The sequence below is a fragment of the Ischnura elegans genome, chromosome 9 (assembly GCF_921293095.1).
Source record: "Ischnura elegans chromosome 9, ioIscEleg1.1, whole genome shotgun sequence".
Taxonomy (NCBI): Eukaryota; Metazoa; Arthropoda; class Insecta; order Odonata; family Coenagrionidae; genus Ischnura; species Ischnura elegans.
Window position 1 is genome coordinate 62,650,697 of NC_060254.1, and position 26,622 is coordinate 62,677,318.

At 39.7% G+C, this 26,622-nt stretch overlaps 1 protein-coding gene across 4 annotated transcripts in view; it reads left to right on the forward strand.

Moving 5' to 3' along the window:
• The window catches only part of LOC124165865 (myocyte-specific enhancer factor 2), a 261,927-nt gene that overhangs the window by 50,966 nt on the left and 184,339 nt on the right, over positions 1–26,622 (forward strand). For all 4 annotated transcript variants that reach the window (XM_046543395.1, XM_046543393.1, XM_046543400.1 and 1 more), the window contains exon 4: positions 24,390–24,440. The gene's annotated coding sequence lies outside the window, so the exon portion shown is untranslated. The remainder of the gene's footprint in view (positions 1–24,389; positions 24,441–26,622) is intronic.

Consider the following 26,622-nt stretch of genomic DNA (forward strand, 5'->3'; position numbering starts at 1 on the left):
GTGATTCCGCTGTTGCCAATTTTTCGCTCGAGGGAAGGAAGAGGAATTGTGCTTTTTTTCCTGCACGCCTGAAGGAAAAGGGGGTTCGGAAGCATTTCCTCCCGTTTCTCGGAACTGTGACAGCGTCGGCAGGTTTTCGTACCGGTTTTTTGATTTTTCTGCCTATCTTGATTATTCCGAACGCGATCGAAGATGGAGGAAAATTCGGCCGTCGCCGTTGAGACGCATGATCTCGGCGTGCATTCGTTCGAAAACTGCAATCGTGTTTATGTTGCCCCCTGCATCATTCCGCACCTTACGTGTCTTTTCATCGAGCCACTCCGTTATGATGTATATAGTTTGTCACCACTCGTTTGGAAATCCTCGAAATTTATAGTGTGTCGTTAGGTGTATCCGTAAAGCCAAGGTGTGTCAGGGGCAATGGAAATCAAACCTCGAAAATCGTTTTCGTTGTGCTAGGTGATATAGTGCGTCTCCACTGTTTTGGAAATCTGCGTAAGTTATAGAATTTCATTAGGTATATTCAGAAAAGCACGGCGTGCCTGGGACAATGGAAATTAAATCTCGAGAAATCGTCTTGTTGTGCGAGTTATATGGTGATATTCCTTCGTCCTCATTCGCATTGGTATATTCTATTTTTTTCCATCCCGCGCCTCGCTACTATCCCATTGGTACCTCAATGCTGTCTATCGTTTATTTGGCATATATATGGTACAACATGGAGCCTCCCTCTGAAAGGAATTTTATTTATTCCTGAAGTGATGTAGTAGTCTCAAAATCCATTGAATATTTGCAACTATGCTGTGGTGTGCCGTTCAGGTGACTCTCCACAATTGTTACCTGTTACATTGTAACGTAATTTTATTCTAGGGTTAATATTTAGAGTCTTTTGATAGCATTTTTATCATCCATTTAATTTTAATAAGCTGTAAAATACACATTTCGTAGCAGTCAGGAAGTTAGTGTAAGTAGTCTGGAAAATTCAAAGAATTTGAGCTTAATATCTGGGTGGCTTAGTCTGGATTGAGCTCCACCATCGCCTCTACAAAGCACTTAGTTGAAGGACGCAGTGAGTGATTTTCACACTTGGATAGGTTTTGACGATATTTGGTGAGTAATAGGCGTATTGAAACACAAAATGTGTTCTTCGCGAAATTATTAAAAACCTTTCCGGTTTCGAAGCCCACAAAGGTGTGCCCTTGAAATGGCACGACACTGTCGCCACTGAAATGGCACGTCAACATCCCCATTGTTTGAATTAAAAGTGTGCAACAGTGCATTGTGTATGTCTTTCAAATGGAGAGGCCACCCTACTCTGGGCGTGTGAGAGTGCCGGCCTATGCTGGATGCTCCATCGTGCGCGGTCCCAGCTACTCTCCATTGCTCTGCCGCGCTATCGGTCTCTCCCGATTAGATAAGAGTTGATTGGAAAGGAAAGTACTCGGAGGCTGTCGTGTGTGCAGTCTTTAGGCGGGAAGGGACGTATTTTTTTGTCCATTCAGATTCCTCCTCCGACGGCGTCTCGTACAATCTTTTGTCCTCAAGGTCGCCCCGTCGTATTTGTTTCGTTATGTAGGCTCCGCTGTGTGAACCTTATCGCCCTTATTACTTTTTTTTCACGATTCTGCGACGCTTGCTAGCGAGTTCATGGCGGTGGTTGTAAGTTATAGCGGGGTATTATCATTTTGGATAGACATATTCTTGATCTCACCTTGATGGCTCTTTCCGCTCGTGAGGGCTAAATTCCCAAAATTGCCCAAGTTGTTTGATTTTTCCTCCTAAAATAGTCGTTTCTCTCTTTCCTCGTTTTATTATACTGTTCTACATGTCCTTTATCGCTCTCAAAGTTGAGCCATCACGAAGATGAACATACGAAATTGCCTATTTTAGCTCCACGTATTTTCCTTTTTCTTGGTAACGTCTTCCGGTGGTGAGGAAACTGGTTGTTGTTTGCTTTTTCGTCCTAACTTTTGAATTTAGTCAATGACTGCTTCTTTATAGCTCGATTTGGATAGACAACTCATTGAAATATGACGGAAATATTAGATTTTGTTTTGAATAGATGAGGAGCATGAGTAGTGTCTTTATTTAATACATGATCTTCCATTGTGTTGATGTGTTTAACCTTTAAATCTAGCATTCGTCCATCATGCCAATCGAAGTTGTTTGTTTCAATTAGAACAAAATGTGTTTAAATCATTCTATTTTTCTTAACGTTGACATTGTTGCGTAAGTGTATTTTGCATTAAGGTTGTGTACATCTATGTAAATCATTTTTGTGTCCATCCACCGCTGTTAGACCCCTACGCTGCGTTCCCACGTCTATGTTCGTATATTTATTGTTTCGTTTAATAAAAAGATTTCGTTTGGGTGAGACAAGTGGTAGTAGTAGGCCTCATCCACAAGTTGAATACCGTCTGCTCTTAATAAAGTGTTCATGTGTCCATCTTAATGGTGCTTTTATATAATATCTAGTTTTCGATGCGGATTCATGAGCTTTATGGGGTACTATTTCAGTAGTCCCCCACGAATTAAATCAATTCGGTGGTTTTGTCTTCAACTATTGTATGATATTTTAACTAGAACGTCTCGCGAACGATTTTCTGTCGAAGTGACCTGAAAACTTTCACGTATTTAACTTCAATCTTTGGTTTTGGTAATTTGAAATGTGTGGTAATTAAATTATCTTTTTTATTATCTCGTGTATTATTTTTATGTTTAACAAGCATTGTTCAGTTTTACTTTAAATATCAGTCTCCCGTTGTTTTCCTGACTCCTGTAACATTACAGTTACTTAACGTGGTCGGTAGAGGGGAATCGAAATTGGAAAGTCTCATGTCGACTTGGCTAAATTTAGAAAAGATGCTTGCCGCACTTAATGTATAACGGGCGATGTTGGGTCTAACGGGAAGTACATGATTCTAGGTTCTCTTCTCGGTATCACATCTTTATTTGGATTGTCATTGTGTTCATGGTATGCCGTATTTTTTTCCAGGATTATTTTTCGTTGGGTCTGTCTTATTTCATAATTTTTAGTACTGATTGATTAACAAATAGAGGTGTTAAATAGAAATGGAATTAAAACCGTTCTAAGCCTTTGTTTAAAATCCGAAAACTGGCCGAATTCTTTTCGTCCTAAGATGCGATAGCGTGTCTTCATAAAAGTCAGTTATATTTCACTCCATTAAATGTTAATATTATAATCGCTATAGCTAGTTTGACGCAACTCTCCACGTTATTCTCCTATGAAAAGATTATCTGATAGATCAGCTAATCTTTTCATAATTAGGTATTTTTTCTCTGTCTCATTCTTTCAATTTTCACTTATTTCGTAAGAAGCAGTTGATGAATTTTCAATTTCCTCGTAATTCAACGTTTGTCCTCTCTGTATTTCTTGTTTTGAAGTGTTGTTTTCCGATTCGAGTTGCATCTTATGTCCTTATTATCACGCCCCACGTCCACTTCCCTTCTTTCGAACGCTAGGAAGGAACTTTGTCCGTAATATCGTGATCTAGATTTTTTGCCGCCGGATTTTTTTTGCTCGATCGCGCTTGATTTGCAGCGGTCATATTTTTGCCTTTGATTTAGTGTCTTTCTTCAAATATAAGGAGCATACATTAGGTTTTTGGAGCATTTTTATCTGTGTTTGCCATCCACCGTAAGATTAGATTGTTTCGGAAGATCGTCAAGTTCTGGCTGGAGGTTCAGTGGGTGATAATGATATCTGTCCTTACTTACCTCCTGAAGGATTGGGTTCCAGATAAAAGAGAATAATTTCTGGCGTATTTTGATTTGCTATTGCTGTAGTTCCAGCCAACTTGTCTTAATGTTTACTTCTGAAAATCATTAGTTTCTTTTTTTCTTACTCGGATGATAGGTTAGTCGTGTGATTGTATTTGTTTGTAGCTAGCCCACATATCAAAAAAATATGGACTCATGGTTCTGGATGTTACCTAAAACTCGCCCTCGTTGAAAATTTCGATTTACTCACGTATAATTGTTGATGAAAAAACAAAGTTAGCTTACATAATGGAAGGCCGTTGGCAGATATTTACTTCCTGATTGTTAATTGAGATTGCTTCATTTTAACCACTGGGACTATTTTCTTGTGACTACCCTTATGTTAAAATTCAAAAGCAATAAATTGCTTGGGTAGCTGTACACAAATAGACTATGATGAAAACACCACCTCTAAAAGTGTGAACTTACAGATGCGTACTTAAAATGTTAATTAATAAAAATTGTCAACTTCACGGTAAAACCCAAAAATATGGAAAGACAGTACGCATCCATGTGGAGTTCAGGTTCTAATTGCACCGAAATATTTATGAAATTTCTTTTGAAGCAAGGGTAAGCATTCAGTTAAATTAATATATGTTTTATTCTGGAGGTTTGGAGTTTCTTATGCCTCATGTCATAACCACGCATGAATTGTATTGATGTATTATGAACACTAAATGTAAAGGTTAATTAGTATATGTTTCAATATTTTTAGTCTCTGAATGAATTGTGTCTAGCTCGAGTTCGTGGAACTGTTCCAAGCTTAGGAAGAAAGCAATTTCGCATTTTTGACTCATAAAATATATCAGGTCTCTGGTTCTATCCATCATATTTATTGGCTATTCTGTATCATGCTGAGTCATAGATATGACGGTCAGTTTCCGGTGTATAATTTATGGTGTCAAGGACTCATAAGTCGATTATGGGAATTTTATCATATTTTAGATTTATGTCCAATTTTCAAATGGTTGCCAAAATTACGAAGGTATTTCAAAAAGACTGTTATCGATTCGAGTAATATTTATAAATGTTTCATTATTTATTGCCTGAGTACGATGTTTGTTTTGAAATTTATCCCTCTTCTAATGATTGAAGAAAGGTAGCCTTATATATTTTGTTAAAATAAATATTGGTGGGAGTGGTTAGTATGAGGAAACTTATTCCACGCCAACATAAACTTATTGTGCCTACTCTGTAACAGAAGATTTAAGCTGACATAATCTACTTAAAGATAATTCTATCGTGGCACCCCTTTAGTCTCTTCGCTGCCTTATGTCATTTAAATAGTTCCTGTTCCTTCTTGATTGCTTTCTTGTCTTTTCTATCCCGTTTGTTCTTGCTCTTTCAAATATAATATAAAGAAGGCTGAAGAAGTGCTTTGGGATTTTTGTCTTAATATAACGTAAATCATTATTGGACACTAGCTGTCTTTCGAACTGCGATCGGCCAGCGATCGGATTTGGTGTGGAGGCTATTGCTTTCCACCCTGAGGGTACTGGCTCAAATCCCGGTGGTAGCGGACATTTTTCAGTGATATGTGCTTTTGTGGTGTCTGGAGGGCACTTTAAAATAGAGCACTCCAGCCGTCGGATGGGGGATTTAGTCACCGCACACTTGGTGCGTTTAGTGTAGAGCAGGCCGACGCCAACGCTGAGTTTCGCTCCACCGTTCCTTCCCTCCCATTCTGTAATGGCGCAAATGACATTACAGTAGATCGCCTCTTCGAAATACCACCTACTACTCGGCGGGCGATTGGTTATGTGGCAAAAATGCATGATTGCCACCCGATTAGCCAATAGTCGCCCTCACATGTTAAGTCGCCGTCCCCTTGTTGCCTTCCGTTAAGAGCAGGTTGATTCAGACGCCTGGTTTCTCTCTAATGTTCCTTCCCTCTCCGTATCCCAGGGCGCAAATGACCTCCTCCAAATACCACCTAGTACTCGGCCGGCGATGGGATAGATGGAAAAAATACATGATCGCGGCCGATAGCCGCCCTCACGTTTCCAATGAGAGCCGCGAAACGAAACTAGCTCCGCGAAATGCCTCACGTGGATCAGGAGTCGCCCGCGTGGAGGCAGTCGCCGTGATGTGGGTGAAAGGGAGAAGAAGAGTTGGCGGGGGCAGTATGGGAGTGGGAGGGAGTGTTTTGGGGGGATTGGGGGCGGAGAGGCAGGGGAGAGGGGGGATTTAGCGGAGAAGCGAGAGAAGCCACAGGTGCAGGGCACGACCGATCAGGGGGCGAATTCCCATCTCTCAAACGCCGCGAGGACGCAAAGCCCTTCCCACCTCCTCTTACCCCCCCACCTCCTCCCACTCTCGCCTTTTTCCCCTAAACCTCCATATCCCCCACCTTTTCCTCTCTCTCTCTCAGACTTCCCCTCCTCGATTTCGTAGGCGTCTCTTGCAGCCATCGCCCGCGACCTCGCCTTTAAGGTACGAGGAACGATGTACATGCCATTCTCATGAAATTTTCGAAATATTTCCCTCTAATTGCATTCCATAGACTGGTTTCCACAAAAAATATGCTTTCCGTGCTGTACTTTCTAGAGAAAGCATTTTATACATCCTCTCATGGTACTGTGTGTCCAAGAGAGGGACAAATTTTGATTCAGCTGGGATGTTTGACGTAAAAAAACACGTATGAATTGCTGATTATATCAAATGAATCTCGATAAAAAGTTAAATTTTGTTACGTCACCTAATTAATTTTTGTGTTATTAACAAATGAATGGTTTGAATCGAATCCAAACCACGTGGCATTCAGCCGAAATTGGCGAAAAAGTATTTAATAAATTATATAAATGGATTGAATTATCCATTTTAATTTTTTTAAATCCAAGAATTGAATCATCCATAGTTTCTAACCCGAAATCTGATTTTTAACGTCTTTGGTTGTCGTCTGTGATGGGAAAGTTCATTTCTTCGGCATTCGCTTTGGATTGCGTAGTTGAGAGCGTACCTCCTCAAGTCCCGGATTCCCCCTCTTTCGCCCCCTCCCTATTTCTCTCCCTCTCTCCTAACTTTCTTGGAGGCCTGCCCATTTCCCTCGTCGCATGCACACTCACACTCTCCTTGGGAAAAGGGTTATTTTATTATTTGTCGGTCGGTCGGCCACGCACCGTCGGAGGAAACGGGAGACTAGAGGTGGGAGTTGGGCGGGTTGGTGGGACTGGGGGTTCTTAGGGTGAGGTATGAAAGGGCGTTTTTCGGGCAGAATGGAGGGGAACTAATGCTCAGACGCTGTGAGAGTCCTTATAGTCCTCGTAGTTGAGTCGGGATCGTGCGTAAGTTGATTGGCCTGTTAAGTCGAAGAATCTGCTGAAAAGACCACTGCTTCTTTCGCTGTGGTCTTTCTCTACTAGCATATGTATTATAGTAACACGGAAACATACAAAACGGAACCCGCGGTAAGTCATCGTAATAACTTGTTCGTAACCGCGTAAGTGGCGTGACATCTTGACTTCACCCATTTTATCGAGTGAACTGTATTCAATTGGAACGCAGTTGGGTAGGAAACGGAAAGTTACTTGTATAGAAATGATATTGAAAATGGGGCAAAATTCTGCCAAAAAACAGAATGTTTAGTTTTTAACCATGGTAAAATTGGGAGATATTTGTTGGGAGAGTATTTGGATAAATGAAAAAATATTGTATGATCTTAGGTTTTCCCGGCGTATCAGTTGCAGAAAAGTTTCTCGGGTTTTCCACCGGTTGATGTCGTCCATGTCTCCCGACGTTTCGATCCGCGACTTGCTGATCGAAACGTCGGGAGACATGGACGACATCAACCGTTGGAAAACCCGAGAAACTTTTCTGAACAAATATTATTTACTTAGACACTTCTTTGTTGACAGCTAAAAACAGCTCTCAGGAAAATGGTGCTGGTGGACTAATTCTATCAGTTTTCACCAGTATCATAATAATTTATCCATGAATTTTAAGTGTTAATGCGAGTGATAAGTGTTGCATGAAACGTGGGGGAAAAATGTAGACATCGTGTGTACTACAACTTAGTAATATATGCTACCGCTATTAATAATTACTAAAACTTTAAGCTCGCAATTCTTCCTGTGATAACCAATCATACACTGTAAAACATATTAGTGCATATTTTGATACCACGTATTATATTTTATATTGAAACAGAACGGAGAAAAACCACTTGAATCAAATGTTGAAACCATTTTCAATATTTTAATATTTACTATATTATGCTTTAACCGGTATTTATAGTTTCATTAAAAATAGCGTATTCTATTTCCATTTTCTTTTAGGTCCTTTGAAAATATGATATCAAGTATATAGACTCTAATCCATTACTGCGGCATTCGGTCGACCTATTTGTGGGCGTTTACTTTGATCCCTAATCTCGTTTTATTCGTTAATCCGATGGACGGGAAATTCATTTTTCGGCGAAAAAAATATTCTCTTTTTCTCAACCACGCACTCCGGAATAAAAAAAATATTGCTTCAAGCTGCACTGCATTTTGAAATGTTATTACCTCAACAGAAAACCTATTCAGCGCCGAAATCCTTCGGTTTAGAGTTTGGATTTCGGGGAAGGCGTTGCAAGAATAAAAAATGGTCAGCAATATACGGAGGGACTGGGTGTGTGGACGGAAACGTAGGCTTCTGTGAAGAAATTTACTATGTATTTCGTAATGCATGCAGTATTTCCTTGAAACTAGAAGAAAGCTGGGGAGTGGAATGAAACATTTCGCTATGGCGATACCAGTGATATTCTGGGTTAAAGGGCTGGAAAGTTAAGGTGAAAAAAGAATTTTTATGTGCCGATAAATAGGGTCGTAGGGCAGGGTCTCTAGAACTTAAGAATATATTTATTTATATTTTCCAAATCTTATGAGATTCGGCGGTAAAAATTTACACGCTAAGTGTGTGGTAGATTTGAGCATGCGGTTTGAAAATGCAATAGTGTTGGCAGTCTACTTCTAAGGGAAAGGGTTCTTAATAGCCCATCAATTGAGTAGTCTCAACAGTAATTGATTCCAGAGTGTATAAGTAAGTGAAAATTAAATGTCCTATTGCCAAAAGCCTGCCTCAGTAAAATAAACTAAAAAGAAATAAAATATCTCGCCAATAACTCCAGTTGAAGTAAATTCGTAAATTTACTAAAAAAAAAAGGATCCAAGCACAAGTTACAGGTGTAAATAGTAGAAAAAATAATTTATCATAAGCCACTCCAATAGTAACCCAAAAATCGAGTTGTGCGGTGCAAATATCTCGAATTCCAATGAAAGTTAAGTCGTGAACTTACTTACATAGAAGGATCCAAGCACACGTGATACGTATCAACAACAGAAAAAGTCATTTAGCATAATATACATCAATAGTTCCACAAAAATCGAGTCGTGCTGTGCTAATATCCGTGCTGATTTTGCGAAAGTCTTTTTACCGCGTAAAATATAGAATAAATAGAAGTAACAGTGCAGTGTATGAGGTGGCCAGAGAGAAACCTGGTGTCAGCATTGTATCGTAAGTTCCTCGCTGGCTGCTGCGTGTTCATGTCGTCGGCGTCTTGTCTGTCGTTTCGGGAGGGGGCGGCGACCCCGAGCTCCTTGGTGGGGTGGATGCTCTTTAGTGGGTACTTGGTCGGAGGCTGCCTACTTGGCCCAGCCCCCTTAGCGACTCCCCCTCCCCACGTACCCCCTCCACCTTTCCCATTCCCGTCTCTCAGAGGACCCTCATCCCTTCGACTCCCTTCAACCCTTCTCATCCTCCCCCACTTTCCCCTTTCCCCCGTCTCGACGATGGCCCATTTTCTCCTTCCACCTTCGACGTCCTATTTTTCATGCCTTCTTTTCATTCAGTCGCCTCGCCCGCCTTTTTTCTCGAAATTATTTCTCTTTCTGTCCAAATGCTTTCCATGATGCACTTGCAGTTTTTTTTTCGAATCTCCCACCCCCGATAGGCCTGTGTAGGCCTATAAATGGTTTCTATTTATCCTTCTTACTGTAATTTACTTCTGGAAATTTTTTGTGGGCCATGCTTTTTTTTCAACAAATTTTCATAGGTATATTTTTATTAATTGAATTGTTGAAAGCAATAACTCTCTGTAATTTTTACATAATACATCTGTGAATTGCCACTGAAGATGTTGACATTATTGGTACTCCTTGTTTTTCCCATACAATGTTTCCTTATTGGTGACGGGAAGTTGTTGAAACCAAATATCCACTTTACTACGTGGTAAAATATTGTACCGTCCATCTGAGTTAAGTAACTTGTGCGAGAATGAACTCTTTTATCCTATAATTTAAGAAAGTATCACTGCATCCCATTCGAATAGCTTATTTATAACTTTGCGGAATTATATCTTTTTATTGCTATTTTTATGGAATTGACTGCGAGAATTAACTTAAGCGAGTGAATAAATTAGGTCTCTCATCTCAGAATGGCCCAGATCATGTTTTCCTTTCTCTAAAATGTGCAATAAGTGTTCGTAAGTCTTCTCTCGTTTGGTGGGTGGTCTGTAAACTTTGAAAGCCTGCCAATTTTTATCTCGCTCCATCCTTGAATCGCTCTTCGGGGAGGATAGAATTTTATCGGTCTGCGACGTTTAGGAGCTAGAGAAAATAAGGGCATTTAAATACCTGTTTTAAGGGTGTGTGCTAATGCAACTTACGTTAAGAAATCTTCGAATAAAACATATTTTTATGGCAATCGCAGGAGTTATATGCTAGAATTTTCGTACTTCAGATTATTCCTCGATATGGCGGTAGCAGAAGAACTATTTCTCCTATATTTCTTTAAAATGTAGATTTATTATCGTTTCGTAGCATGATATACTATGACCCTTTCAGCATCGTTACAATTTCTTGGTCTCCCAAACTTCGTAATTGCATAGATAATTTTTTTATTGTCGAAGGAAGGTTCATTCTATATGATAGTAAACTACTATTTCCTTATTTTATTATCCCTCCCCATTTTACCTGACACTCTTTCGTTTTAGTAATTATTAATGTCATTTTATTCAGTCATGATAGAATAATGTTATTTTGAGTTCGACATTGGTAGGGACAATTGTACACTCTTGGACTAGTTTACTATTCATCTCTTATGTGAACCGTTAAATTTAAAATTCCATCGATGAAATAATGCCCTTCGCTACATAAAAATAGCCCTCATTTTTCTTTTCCTTAATCATTTCATTGCCAATTTTTATATTCAAACCTGGAACCCACAAAATTTGAGATTTACTAATGAACTAAATTTAATGTTACATTAAAATTTAAAGGTTTAAGCTCCCATTATGCATCTTCTTGATCCTTATCCCAACGTGCCCATATGGCTGGTGTAAGTTACAGGTGTGGGTAGTGTATCTAAAACTTGCATATTATGAACCAAGCGGTACGTAGATGCAGATCTCCGGGACCTTACCGATATTTTTTGGAACGTAACCTCGTTTAATAATCGGCGCCTATGTTCACACTCCCGTTGCCTTTCTCTTCATTGGCGGGTTTCTGTGTAGGACGTTTGAGGAGAGAGAGATTTTTTTAAGCGTGCAAGTGCGCTCGGTGAGCAGGAGTCAGCTCGGTGTAACCTTTGTCGGTCTTTGTCTCTCGGCTCCTCCTCCGACACCCTTGGATCTTTTCGTCTCCCTTGTCCGACTTCCCGTCCCCCTGCAAACATCCCACCTCCCCCGTTCACTTTGGCGCCTGCCCATCCTCCCCCCTCCACCAATTTCTCTCATCCCCACCCCCCTTTTGGCCTCGCACGCTTCACTAGCGCTTGATCTCTTTCGCCTCCCTACCTCCCCCCCCTCTTTCCCTCCATTCTCGCCTCCTCCCCCTCTTTCCGCCATCACCACCGTCTTTATTATCCCCCGTCCCATCAGTCTTCTTTCTTTTTATTCCACCGTGAGGAATACGTGAAAGGGGATGGGCTTCAAGAAATCCTGGCGGGTAACGTATGGAGGGTTTGAAATTCTTCCCGCGATCCAATCGAATTCATCTTTTTTTTCCTTCTTCATTCCCGGCCAAATTCATTTCACAAAGTTTTCGTTGTGTTGTCCTCTCGTTGTTTTTTGGAATTCCTTCTCGCCCCAGTCTTTCTTTCGTGTAATTTATGGTGTAGGATGGAGTTAGTCTACGCAGAATATTAACGTGCTTGCTCTCGCGGCCAGAGTGGATTGTTGGTGAACGACTGGCGTGTAATTTTGGTGGCCTCTTAGGTATTGGAGGATTTAAAGTTATTGCCCAGTCGTTGTACTTACCTTAGGTTTCTAGCCATTAGTTATTGTGTTTAATATAGGCATCATTCCCTGGTAAAATAATTAGTCCTGTTTACTTTGAGATTTATCATTGCTTATAGTACCTCCCGTCATCTATTTTACATCTAAAAACTTATTCTTCTATGTCAATTATTGTAATTTTACCTTTGAAAAATAATACCATTTTTCGAGCAAATTTTTGATAGAGATGATACCATAATGATAGAACAGAGAGAAATTTTTCTGCAAAAAAAGAAGTCTTATTGAACTACCGGCTTTGTTGTCATGTCGTCCTCACTCGATGATACGAACTGTATCGAAACCGTTAAATGTAGTTAAATTTTTTGCGGAAAATGCCATTCGGTATAATAAAAATGCTAAATCGTCATTTGTTCAATCCTGTAAACATTCTCTCTATGATTTAATTAGCTCCAGACTGGTAAAATGTCGGAAAAAAAGGCTGTCCGTGCGTGAGAAGTTTTTCCTCTTAGGAAGAAGGATATTCGTGAGTTGTAGAGGGGAGTTATACAGTTGTGATGGGAGCGGGAATCCGTTCCTCAAGGCCGTCGATCAGGTAGCGACACCAGTCGGTATTATTTATATGCCAGATTTCCATTCGTTTAATCCTAAAAACATTTTATGATATATATTATTGCAGAAAGGTCTATTTCTGTCTCCGTTAATACTGCACCTACAGTAATAAATGAGGTATCATTTTAAACGCTGAATCACCGGCTTCTCACGAAAATACAATCTCAATTTTCACTATTTTCCCTTTAATTTGACTTAAATGTTTCGATGTTTCCACATCGATCACTTAGATTTCCATTTGTTTAATCCTGAAAACACAATCAATCATTACGTTAGTTTTTAAACAGGTTACATGTCAGGAAATGAGACCGTTCGTGCGTGAGAGGTTTTTCCTCTTGGGAAGAAGGAAATGCGTTAGCTGCGTGGGAGTTATACGGGGGTGATGGGAGCGAGAATCCATTCCTTTAAGGTCGTCGATCAGGTAGCGGCACGCGCCTGATCCCCGACATTCCCCAATGCGCTCTCCTCCGCCCCCGCGGCCCGCCTAATTATCTCTCCCCAGACGCACCATCCACCCGACCGTGTCACACACGCCCTCCCACCCCTCGGAGAGAACAGAAGCGGCTGTCACGAGCGTAGCGCCTTCATTGCTCTCTCTCGGTCGTGCGTCTTGGAGGATGGGGGGTGGTTCGTTTCCGTTGTGTGGGTGGGGTGTTTTTTGAGGGCGGCTGCGTTGGAGGGGAGGGGGGGTAGCACATCGGCAGCACGTGTTCTGGTCCACGGCGAGACGATGCAGGCCACGCGAGGGCACGTGGTGTGCCTGTCTTGAGGGGGGTGAGTGGTGTATGGCAGTGGCTGCTGCAAGTCTGCTTCCCTCGACTTCCTTCCTCATTCACGCTTCTCCCATGCTCCGGTAGTGCACGTTTTGGTGTACTCGCGCCGCACCCGGCTCTTTTTCAGCTGGTGAAATGAAGAGTTGGGTGAATTCCTAATTAAGACTTGGTACTTTCCTGGCAGATGACGTATGAGGGGGTTAGAATCCAACGGGTACAAGTGATTTTTTTCCTAAACAGAGTTAGGTACAGAAATTAGGCAAAGACAACCAGCGAGATCGAGTAGATATTAAGTAGTGCATTTCATTTTCCTCTCTATTTCAGCATAGAACAGAGACTCACTCGTATCCTTTGGCAACGAAGTTTTTGTGCATTAATTCTATCAATTTCTGTACCTAACTCCGTTTAGAACAAAAATAATTTGTATACCTTGACTTCTCACTCCCTCATATCTAGGGATGATAAAAGATCGTAAATCTTCCCGGCAAATGCTATTGATAAAATTTTTTCGAGTTTGGCACCGGGTAAGGCATTTTAAGTCAAAAAAATTACTTACTTACGTTTTAAGATTTTCTGTCTGATGTTCGAATAATTGGTCGATTCATTTATTGCGTAATTTGTGTCGGAGATTTGATTGTTCGAAGTCAACTATGTAATTATGATAAGGGGCACCTGAGTTTCAAAGGTCTTGCTACGACAAAAATTCTCCATTTATATGGCCCTAAGCAGCCTTACCCGTTGCGAAACCCGAGAAGATTTTATCAATATCTAGGACTGTTTCTATGATACCAGACCGGGTTTAAATATTCATGATTCCCGACTTTTTGCTCCTTGAGTGGGGCACCGCTATCCGTGTATGGTATCATTGACAGAGACTATGTTGGGATTCGAAATACGGGAGGTAAGTCCCGGCTCGAAACTTGGTACCCGTTTCTACATGGCAGATTTCGTTCTCCTCGAAAGTTACGCTGTGAAAGTGCGTCTGAACTTTTGAAAACACGAACAAATTTTATGCATTCCTAACTGAAAATCTTGGGTTCCTATTTTTATGGGATTTATCGTTCCAACGTTGTCTTCAGTGCTGATGTTTTTTAATGAAACTTCATATACTGGTCCAACCTTACATAAAATTATCTCTAATAATCCTCACATAATTTATATTAGTTTTAGATGACTTACCATCATATTTTAAAAGCATTCTTAAGCTCTTTACGATGTTAATGGTATTTAGTGTTTTTGCCATAATGAAAGCTTGAACAGTGTCTTGTAAATCATTGATAGTAAATTCATACCGCTTGCATAATAAAAAAATTAATTTTAAAATATCTCTTCATATACTCTTTAAGATTTTTTGTTGGATGTTGGGATTATAGGTCGATTCGTTTCACACAGAATTTTTGTCAGATACTTGGTAGTTCTGAGTCAAATATGTACATATTACAAGGGGTACTTGATTTTCAAATATATAAAAAAATCTCCAATTACGTATAGATAATAAAAGTGTGTCCGTAATATGTAACTTTACTTCTAGTCTGCTGGAATAAGCTTCACTGAGGCACCTGCTAGTCGAACCAAGTTCACAGATTTGGCTCTGCTTTGAGAAATGGAGCTAACTAGTTATTCCTTATCCTTGTGGATTTGACAGCTTTGTGGAAACATCTTCGTATTCTTGCTTGGATGCCTCGCGGCATTATATGCCTTAATCAGACATACAGGCATTGCCTAATACCCTTTGAGATATACCCACTCTAGCTTCGTCTCAACTTTACAGGGGTTAATTTATGTTTTAAATATCTTTATGATTCATTGTTTAAATAAAGGAATTCATATTTGATTTTCCGTAAATATCTACGACCAAGTCGTGGTGTGCGTAAAATTCTTTTGGATGTTTCTCCAAGTTACGCTATCAATGACTTGATTCTGCAATAGTTCGAATCTCAGCATAGACAACCGATTTTCTTCTGTTCTACGGGAAAAACTTCATTGGGTAGATTCGTTCATGCCATGAAGTTATTGGTAATTTCGTGTCCTCCTGTCACATTCAAATCTGGGTTTCTGAGAAATTCTTCGGGCAGATTTTTCCGCTGATCCTTCTCATTTACCTCTCATTGTTTTTTTACTATCTTTCTTTTTTATTACACTAGTAAGCTTTCCTTTTAGGTTGATTTCATTCCGTCACCGTTCACGTGCGCGGCTGGAGACACGCGACTGTTTACGTGATAGGTATACACGCACGCGAGAGGGCTAGAATACGCATAGAACACTCGATCAGATAAGTCTGATCATATGGAGGATATTTAGAGAATTGGGAATGCTTTATGATTGTGGATTGATGGAAATAAATTGATTTCTACGTGGAGTACACTCTTCCCAGAGATGAATCCATGCTGTACAACTTGTTTCGTAGTCATTAGTCATCATCATATTTCCTGATCATGCTGAAGCGCTTTGTTTGTGATACAGTAAATCATAATTAAAGATTGGACATGTGAATGCCTAATACAGTAACCAACTTAGCGTCGTGTTGAACCAATACTCGTCGGTAGATGGAAACTTGGCTTTGGAACTAGTGCTTGCCGAATCAAAAGACTGGGTGTCAGGAAGTGACGGACCGCGAATAAATAAGTTAGTGTCTTCCTCGTAGTTAGTAGTTGAGAAATAGTAATCCATCTATGGAAATATATTTATTTATTTATCCCTCAACGGTTCCCATGTGATTGTACCAATTGTTCTACAAAAAAATCAGCCGACTTTGATCCTAAGTCTCTAATAATATACGGTTGACACATTACTGTGGCAAATGATCGAGGATGAAAGATAACATATTTTTAAATGTCCCTATAATTCTTAGATTGACGCGTTCCATTCTGTGGCATAACCTGTAACGGTAAATTGTTAGGTGATGAAAAGCGTTAAAACTAAATTTCCTCCTGGAACCGTGATTTGGCTTTGTCATTGAAAAATATATCGTTATTTTTTCAGGCCCTACGTCATGAAACGTTAGTTTAGGCGTTGTTGTCTATCAGTGACGAAGGTGCTGTTCACCACGAGATAAACCGATTTACCGCGGCCCGAAGACTGGATTTCGTCTGATAAAAGACGTGAGAGAATGTGAAACCTTAATAAAGGAAGATAATGTTCGCACTATTTCTCTCTATCGAGGGTTTGTTTTTGTATAGGTTACCGAATTTATTGCTTGTTAGTGTTGATCCACTAATATTTATTTCCATAGGCGTATTTATGATCGGTAATATGGAGCGAACATAGTTTGAGAGGGAATATGGTAAATCCTCCAGAACACCTTAATCCTGATTATTAATTTGACCTGATAATTTCAATTAGAATTCATCAATTAATTCGGCATTATATTGAGATTAATATGTTTGATTTTGGTTCATTACCAAATTCATTGGTGACATTTTCCGTAATACAATGACAGCAGAATAAGTTTATTTTTAGTGAATACCAATTAAGGTTGATCTAATTACGTTCAATGCATTCATAATGAAATGCACCGAACTGTACGCACTCACGATACTCCAAAATCTATTCAGAGATAATTTCTGCATTATTATTTACTTTATTGAATGCAGTGAAAACCAATGAGTTCTCAAGTTCGACTTGGAGAACCAAACCAATCTCCCCGCGGTCAGTCCAAAAAATACGAGAGTGGTAATTTTACGAACATGTTACGATGCTAGTAAAACTGTTAGTTATGAATAGAAAAACGAGAAGTTGGCGTAGTAAGTGATTCGTGCTCTAACTATATCTACTCCTGGCGCATGGTTAAATATTTGTTCTTACATTTTTTCATGACCACGATTGACTCTGTGCAGTGGTTACAATTAAACATTTCTTTTTGATGTGTAGTGAAGATGCTCTCTCTTTCGGGGAAGTATTCGGAGGGAATTAGGAACACCCTTAATATTTTGAAACTATTATTACGATTCCACGTGTGTCTTGCCTTGTTAGAAAATACTTGAAACTTTTTGTTAGTTTTTCTTTGCTATGCATCTTTATTAATTATTTGTTGTTTGATTATCTTATTCAAAATTAGAACTGGCTTCTGTTGATGGAAAATACGAGCCGTTTTGTAAATTTACGAATAAGGGGCAGTTCCCATTGACCTACTATTTTTTTTTCGAGGAGTAAATTTTTAATCAATTCGGTTACACTGCTGTATATCGTAACAAATTTTAATAAGTCTTGCTGCTCTCCTCTGTGTATTATTTATAACCGAATTTATTTCTTAGGGTATATGTTGGAAGGTTAGGCAAAATACCCATATTTAATCAAAACTAATCTGATTTATAATGATTCAAATTTATAGTGATCGCATTTTGGTGGTCGTGAAAATTTTTCTAAGATAAAGAAAAGGAAGGCGAAACGAAATCAGAAGAGAATGAAATTCAGCCGGTATTCTATAATCATCCATTCGAGGTGAAATCACTTGTTAGAGCGGCCATGCCATGAGGAAAGGGTAAGATAGAGGGGTAATGCCACGTGTGGCATGTGCCAAATCTTTACCTCCCGTCTCTTTCTTGTTAGCCGTGATTGCCATAACTTCCTCACCCGGGGAAAAAGGAGCGTTCCTGTCATATTCCCGTCTTCCCAATCTCCCCTCCGTATTCTTGCGCCTCCTTCTCCCAGCACGAAGTCACCCAACCCCCACTCCGTGCACTTCACAGCGTACATCATCTTCCTTTCTCTTAATTCCTTTTCATCAAGTTTTTTTCACCCTCATTTTCATCACTCCCTTCCTCCTCTACCCAATCATCATGATAATCCACCTCTTCTTTATCTCTTTAATTAGTTTTTGGCCATCTATTTGCTGCTCCCCAATTCAAGGGGTTTGAAGAGTTTATCCGCGAATGTCAGGATATTCGATTTTGATTTCAAATCTAAGTTGAAATCCAAACAATTTACAGAGAATCCTCTCAGGGTCCGATGATCGGCTCTCCCGATTTATGCGATGGCTGATGGCAGTCCAACGAGTCCCTGAGGATTCTTCCTTGAAAAATGTAGTGTTTCTATATGAATGCATATTTTTGTAGTTCCATATATAGTTTCCAGTTATAATTTGGGTTCCGTGGGTAATTTTTGTAATTTTATATTCGTATCTGGGAGCGGCCATTAATTACGTGCCGTGGTTTTTGCCGTGGTTTAGACTCCTCCTCCCCCCTTAGCGAGATATCGTGAGATTTAGCTCGACCCACTCCCTCTCATCTCACGTGAGAATGCTCAAAATGCGTATTTTCAGTGTAAGTACGTTAACCCGCGCATCATTGCGTTAGATATATATTAAAAAACAATTTTGTTTTATTATTTGAGATTAGTTGAGACTAGAGTTGAGAATACTAAGATCGCAAATTTACACTGTTTCTTGCGGAAAAAAATTACGTGATACTTGCCAGTACCACCCCTCTCCCCCACGTGAGATTGGGTGAGAATCGGCTTGACATCCCCTAAACGCCCTATGTAATTAGTGGATGCCCCCCTCTCATCTTAAGGTCGCAACTATTTATCTCGAGATTCACCTGTATGTAAAATATTTTAAAATATTATCATGTAATGTTGTCCGCTTTGAAATTCAAGGGCATTGTGGTGTCCAGTCGAGATTTTCATGTTCAGATTTATTTTTTAAATGTTAATGCGCTCCTTGAAACGATTAGATTCGCCCTTGAGGTAAATCCGCGGACATCTTAAGTTAATTTTTGTGCCGAGGGATCGATTTTACCGTCTTAGGAGGAATGTATCTCGCGTCTCGAAATGACCTCAACTTGAGGAGCTCGGCGAGATCGTGATCTCATATGCGCGCCGTTCCTCGGAAGGAACCGTCTCTCAGTTCCGCCTCAAGTATGCGGCGATTGTTTCAATTTTGCCCCGAGGACGTCTCAGTCGTGCGATGCCCCGTCAAGCATTCGCTTCCTTCCTTCCTCCTCGCCGCCCACGTCTTCCCTAGCCACCTCTTCCTCCCGGAGAACATCGTTTATTTTTTTTACCACCGCTTTTTTTTATTCCCTTCACTGACTCCGTGTGTCGGGCTCTCCCTCCACCTCCCCGTCGACTCTTCTCTCAATGTCGTCGTCCTGATGTCGGACGCCAATTTCTTACCGCCAGGAATGCACCAAACGTGCTCGACTACAGCTACGTACCACCCGGAAAGTTGCCTCAGTCGGCGTGTGGCAGTAGGTGTTTTCACACTTGTATATGTATTGCTAAGTTTATGTATGCAAGGATGTCTTCGAATGAAATAGACGAAACTGGTAAAGAAGGAAATAAAAGAGAAGAAATACGTAGTTGTGAAAAGAATAGCTAATGGGAGAATTGAGTGGAGAGCTGCGTCAAACCAATCTTAAGATTGTTGACGGGAGATGATGATGAGTTGATTTGACTACAGACTAACACTTATTCAAAACCTTTTTGTTCAACTGAGAGTTTTTCTATCTATCCGTTCGGCAAAGTTTCTCTGTTATTTATTGTTTCTGTAGGCCTTGGAAATATAGTGCGTTTCTGTGATGATGTTCTCAGCGTAAATCTGGAATATATGCTCTTATATTTTTCGAACAATCTCAGCCTTACCTCCGAGTCTCTAGTGGCCCTCAACCAAACCCTTGTGTTTCCCGCTTTATTTTGCTTTTATATACTTTCCTTTTTTAGTGTTTTTGAGCCGGATACATCATGATCGTCCAATTTTGGCATTGCATCCTAACGAGTATCAAGTAACACTTCTCGTCTCTTTTTACTTTTCGTTGGAAGACCTTCCCTTAGCACATTGATGAATTATAGCTTCTTTAAACGGAGAATTCTCTGGGATTTTTTGTATTTTATCTGATCACCCTTGGCTATTGCAAAGCGAAACGTTAGGGCCGAGAGCACCCTGGCCATAACGTTCAAATATTACTCGTTTTTAGCACGTTCTCCTCGCAAACATTTGGGAGACCGTTAAGTGCTCACATTTAGTAAGGATAATAATAAAGAGTTGTAAGTGGTGGTTAAAGTAGAAAAAGTCTACGGAAAGTCTATGATATCTACCTTGCACATTAGGAAAACTCAGGAAACAATATGTTAAGGATCATATATCAATTCCATACCCCTGTAGTAGTTTTGGTGTGTATGTATTATTAGAGAACCGAGACAAATATGTGAAAATGTGGTGTATTCACCCAGAAGTCCGTGGAGTATTCATCTGGATAGTCGAGTGCCCACGTGGTCATTCAAGTATCCATTTAGGGTAAGAAGGCATCATTCTACCCGTGAGTACACTAGTGTCCAGACGAATGCATGTGTACTCGAGTACCCTCGCAAGTACTTCTGTCTAATTAATTCGTCTGGACATTAGTGTAACTCGACGATTACAGGAATACCCAGACGAGTAGATAAATTACTCGAGTACTTGCCTGGGTGCTCTGTACTCGAGTACGTTTGGCACACTTACTACTCCCCGCTCTGCACTTACTACTCCTGGACCGTTTCGCAGTGGAGAAAGAAAACCCTCGCGCTCGCCATTTCTTCCGCAGTCACTTCCTTGGACCGTCTTTCAACGAACCCCCCTCACCGCTGCCCTCTGTCGCTCGGTCCTCAAGCTAGCGCCCCTCTCAAGATCTCTCTTTCGAGGTGGATGCTCTGCTTCCGCTGTTTCTTTCCGCGCCCGTGTTTCCTCCTACCACACTTCATCTTCGCTATCTCTCCTCCTCGTAGACAGGCCACTCTCATTTCCCATCAGCGATTTTTCTAAATGTCCGACACAGTACGACCAAAAGTGGCTGGGATGGGCACCGATTGTCCCATTTGGCCCGTGTTATTATTTTGGTTTATCTTATCCACGATGTTCATGAGATTATCTGCTAAGAATGTATACTTGCTTAGTATGGCAAAGTCGCTGTCTCTCTCCTAGTTATTCATTGGTGAAAAGCTTTTTTTCTATTTCTACGGTCCACAATGTGCACGTATTAAATTATATTCACTTTATCTCATCAGCATTAGCCATGTTATTCTTTTGGTTACGTCATGGTGTTCATTCGAATTTATGCATCGTTTCGCTCGGTGAATTAGATTTTTATCTTGAATTTCATCTCTAAATATGGGTGCGTTTAGTTTTATATTCTCAGATTGGCGATCACGTAATTATTTTTATTCATATAATGCCATCAGTTATTGCTGTGTTGAAAGGTTTTCCGTTTTCGTCATCGTGCTAATTGCCAGCTTTTGCTGTTGTCTGTGCGGTCTCTTGGTCATCGGTGCGTGAGTTGGATCAGTGCATATCTCTGTTAATGGAATTTGAAATGTGAGTTCATTATCTCCTTATTATGCTATAAACTATCCAGTTACCGCCTTCTCTTTTTGGAGTTTAATCCGACGCTAGTATTTGCCTCCTATACTTTTCAGGAAACGCCATAACTTGCCTTATGAATTCCCCTTTGGTAATGAGCAACATTATTTGCGTTGTCATTTTTAGATTGTATTTTTTTGAGATTGAATGTTTTACTTTAAGTGAAGAATTATTACTGCTGAATGTTTTTTCACGAATCGCGCTTTCCGTATCTGCTGCGAATCCTTCTTCACATTCCCGCGAAACTGCGAGATAAAAGCTTGCGTACTCACTCTCGCTGATTTGGCCTTTTCTCAAATTATGCATGCCAAGGATTTCGTACCCTTTTTCTTTCTTGGTTAGTTATTTTTATTATGGCTTGCGTAGTGAAATTGTGAATTTCTCTCAATTCGTTTTATTTTCAACCATTCTCTGAACGAATAGAATTAAAAATTTTCTTTCCGAATATTCTGTTAATTTGTCTAAGGTGGGAATTAAATCATTTCTGAAATTCCTACTAGTACCATCATATTAGTCTGTGATTGGATCATTTTTATGCTTATAACATGCTGTTCATGATGGTGTATTCCCTTGAAATGTTTCTCGCAAAATTTCCTGCACTCTTCGTACAGTATAACTTTTTATTTGAAGTAATGGAAATTAATTTTTTCTGCGTTCCCGGAAATTTATTTGATCACAGAATAACATGAAAATTAAAAGCATTGCGTTAGGTGTAGATTTTTCATGGCTAATCATCGGTAAGCCAGGCATGAAAGCAATGAGAACTTAACTTCATGCTTATTCCCGGGCTTAAATGATGTGGTACTTCTCTGTTTATCTTCTCAACGAGGGAGAATACTTCCGTGCCGCGAATGTCAGTCCTCACCTACTGCAGTTTATTCTAGGAATGAGCCAACCTCACGCATCTCTTTCCGCATGGTCATTTCGGTTCGTCTGAGTTTTTTTCCTCGTGTTGTCTGCGAGTGAGACTTAGGCGGCTATGTCCCCTAGTGTTTATTATTTCAAACCCGATTGTCGCCGGCCGCGATAAACAGACCCGCGCCCACTTCCCGCTTCGGGGAACGGGGGCTGAGGCTTCCGTAAATTCCGGATATCGTCTTCTCATACTCCCTGCCAACCCAGCGTGTCCACACTATCCGCAACTATTTTACATTATCATCTCCCATGTGGCATTTCCATGAATTTTTTAATGTTTATTTTTCATTTCTTTCGAACTCCGAAGTCACTTTTTTTGCTCTTTTGTAATAATTTCTCCGCTTACTTCCTGCTAATGAAGCCTTAATCCTTCAGGAATATGATTAATATAATATTATTTTAACTGAAATACATAGTGATATGCTGTCGTTGTTCAAAATCATATATTGTCTTCGGCAACTTTCTTCACGACGCAGTTATTATCTTGGTATATTCATGTATTTATTGATTATGAGCATTTTAATACTATTTGTTTATTTAATGTTCCTCTGAAACCTAAATAGGCTTTTATTAAAGGTACTTATTACCATGCAATGTGCGGAAAGCCTGCCTGCAGAAGATATTTTTATGGCTTTGGTCTTGTTTGTGTGACCTTTAAAACATTTTCCAATGTAAAGTCCGAAATTTATTCAACAAAAACTAATGGACCATGTCTCACGTACGATATCCTCATTCATTGAGAAACAGTTCCCAGTTAATCCTCTAGTTGTCGATAATTTTTTTTTTCCTTTTCGCTTCTAAGTTGTAATTATTTACGTGGACTAATATTTTACTCTTTGAAATTGCGGTAATGAGCGAAGACGCTGATGAAGTCCCGGAAGAAAACGCTGGACTCTTCAGGGGTTGTTAGTTCGTAAACTTCATTGGTATATGTTAGATGTTAGACTTGCGAACGGTATTCTTATCTTTTAGAGATAAAAATGACGAGCATTTGGCTAGGATTTTCTAATAGGAGATGTTATTTCGCTTTAACCTCGTCGCAGAATTATTAGTGTCTCGATGAGAGCCTTTGTGATTGATCCTTGGTTGGCCTCTCTTCTAATCGTGTACTCAATGAGAGCCTTTCTTGATTGCCCTTTTCTACCGTTTATTGATCAATGTAGCGTTTGCAATGCAGCGTAGGCAGCGTCACGTATCCCATGAAACCTTCTCTTTGTCCCTCATGTTCTTCCCCTGCGGTGCTTATAGTTCCTTCTTATGTTACATGAAAAGTAACGGTGCGGTCGGAAGTACATCAAATAGTAAAGGGAAGACGTTGTATATAACCAGTAATTAATAGAGAAAAATGGGAGTATTTTTAATAGTCATTTTTACTATTGCGGGATGCTTCTGTCGAATAAGTCTGGTAGATTTGATAAAGCGTTTCATAGTAGAAAGCGAGATGGATGTTTACACCCCAGTGGTGGTGCACTCTATCTTATCTATCGATTTATTTGTTTCACGTCAACTGAAAAACTGCAAATTTTTTATACTCCGCGCTTACTGATCATCCACAGGATGCATTATTATGTAATCTTGCCTTGGAGTATTCCGTTCCTTAACTGTTTACGTTTAATATTTACGTTACGTTAAACTTAATTGTGCTAACTGTTAAGGTTTTTTAGTTTGATTATTTTCAAAGTAATGAGTCGAACAATCTTTTGTGTAAAAATCTGCTGAATTTTTATATGGATTTTGTTAACATTTTTCTCCTTTTATCACTTCCTAGATTCCGGAATGCTGACATTAGGAGGGCGTTTGTAAATTATTTCGGCATAAGGTAATAATATCTTTTTATTTTACTTTAATTGTCTTTTTCTTTAAGTCTCATTTTTGTTACTGTTATGAATTACTATTATTTAAATATTTTTCGTGTCTAATAATGGTCTTATGCTCGGACAGTCTCCTTAAAATCTGCCGTACCAAAGCGTAAATTAATTTCATTTTTGAACTTACAAATTTCTCTGGATGTATTTTCTTGGAAGTATTTTGGCCGAAAGCTATTCTTGTATAATTTCAAGTGCAAGTGCGTGCGTACCTTCCCTTAGTAAACATTGTAGAGATTACTTGACAATACTGCACCGTAAATATTTGGTCTCTGGAAGTGAAATTAGTTATGGCCAACTTTCTTTTGCTAATATTTATCATGTATCAACCGAAAATATCCGTATCGATCCTGTAAGGAATGTTTAATGGTCATTTGACTTGATTTTTCTCAGAATTTCTCTCAGAAATTTGTTCACGGTGCCTCCCAAATCACTCCTGAAATAGCGATGCTTGTAATTTTAATTTTACTTTGAAGGGCGTTGTATCAATTAATCATTTTCATGTGTCTACACCAATTATCGGAAACTTTTCCATCAAACGAGGCAGAGGGAAATATTTTGTTCCTCGGTCATTTTCGCTTTGGCCTGTGTGGCCTGTTAATCCGAGAACTCTCATCCTTCTATCATCCTGGTTTCGTTTACCCTTGTGTTCCTGTCGCCAGTTTTTTAGTCTTCCTGTCTTTGCCGTCGATGAACCTCTAACAACGGTATCGGGACAAGGTATCAACGGGTAGGATCATGTATGTGAGAAAAGGATTTTTCAGAATCATTTTTACCGACATGTGTGTGAAGCCGTGCGTCGATCCTTGAGGGTGAGACACAGAAGGTCTTGTCCCCTTACGTGGGTCACATGAAAAATCCTTATTGAGATAGAGCAATGGTGGTGGTTGGGTTCCTGCATATATTTTTTTAAATAGACCGGGCTGAAGATAAATTTCGGGTTATCAATGAAAGACGCTTTGTTACTTCCACAAAATATTTTTGTCAAAATAGTAAGTGTCTGTAATGGAGTCCTTCCACCGCGTGCAAGCTTCAAGTTTCTATTAAATAAATTTCGGGCTTGGATCGTTTTGGAATCTCGATTGGAATTGGTATTGCGAAATTATGGTCAATTTAAAGACAAGAAACGGGAATTAAATGGGATTTCGATTGATTGATATTGTAAGCCAAATAATTCATCGCTGTATTTTCCCCTGAATTCTAAGTATTACTGGTATTATGTGAGCACATATTGGGACTGGGTATTGTGTAATTTTGGGAAAGTTTTATATCGTCGTTGATTTGTGTTTTGCATCTCCGAACTGTAATGAGGAAATTTTAAGTACGTAAGGCCATTTAGGAGGACTTTAATAAGCGTAATTAGTTAGCGGAAAGAATAGGAGATTTCCTTATTGGAGTTTTGTAGTAACTTGTCTGTTTTTGTAAAGCTTAATTTTCGTATTAATAAGCCTGTTTTTTAAAAATCATGAACTTCCTAGCTCGCAATAGTTAACCAGTACTGAGTCTTAATACGTTTTATACGCATTTGTAAATATTTAACTATTCAGGATTTAATTCCACATTGTGCCGAAGATTCATCTTCACGTGAGTTCTTAGATAAGTTTGGACGCTGTGGTTGGATATGGAGGGGAACAAGGTGGCCTAGCGGTTACAGCGTTGAAGTAATGACCGAATTGTCCTCCGTAGTGGGACCGAGGTGTCCTCTTTGAATTTCTTCGGACACCCAAAAAAGTAATCCTTGGAGAGGACTAGGTGGGGCAGGGAATGGACCTACCCTGAGTTCGTGAATCCTCCTTTGACTTACTCTGTGGTGAGTTCTACCCTTTTATCTAAATAAATTTATGTGTTAAAGTGCTGAGTGATTGATTAAGGGTAACACCAGTGGCATTACTGGGGATTGACGTTTGGTTTATCTCTCAGGAACTCCTTTTCGATCTCGTCTTCTTAATACGTATTTATTTGATACCTTCAAGTGGACCTTGGCGAAACGGTCTGGGTTCCTGAGTAATAAATGAAATGTAAGTGCATTGCCGTGCCACTGGTTTTATCCCTAATCACTCACTCTGCTAGGGTGTCCAGCCAATCAAAGCAGAAAAATTTATGCATAATTCCAGGTTTTCCAAGACTCCAGGATTT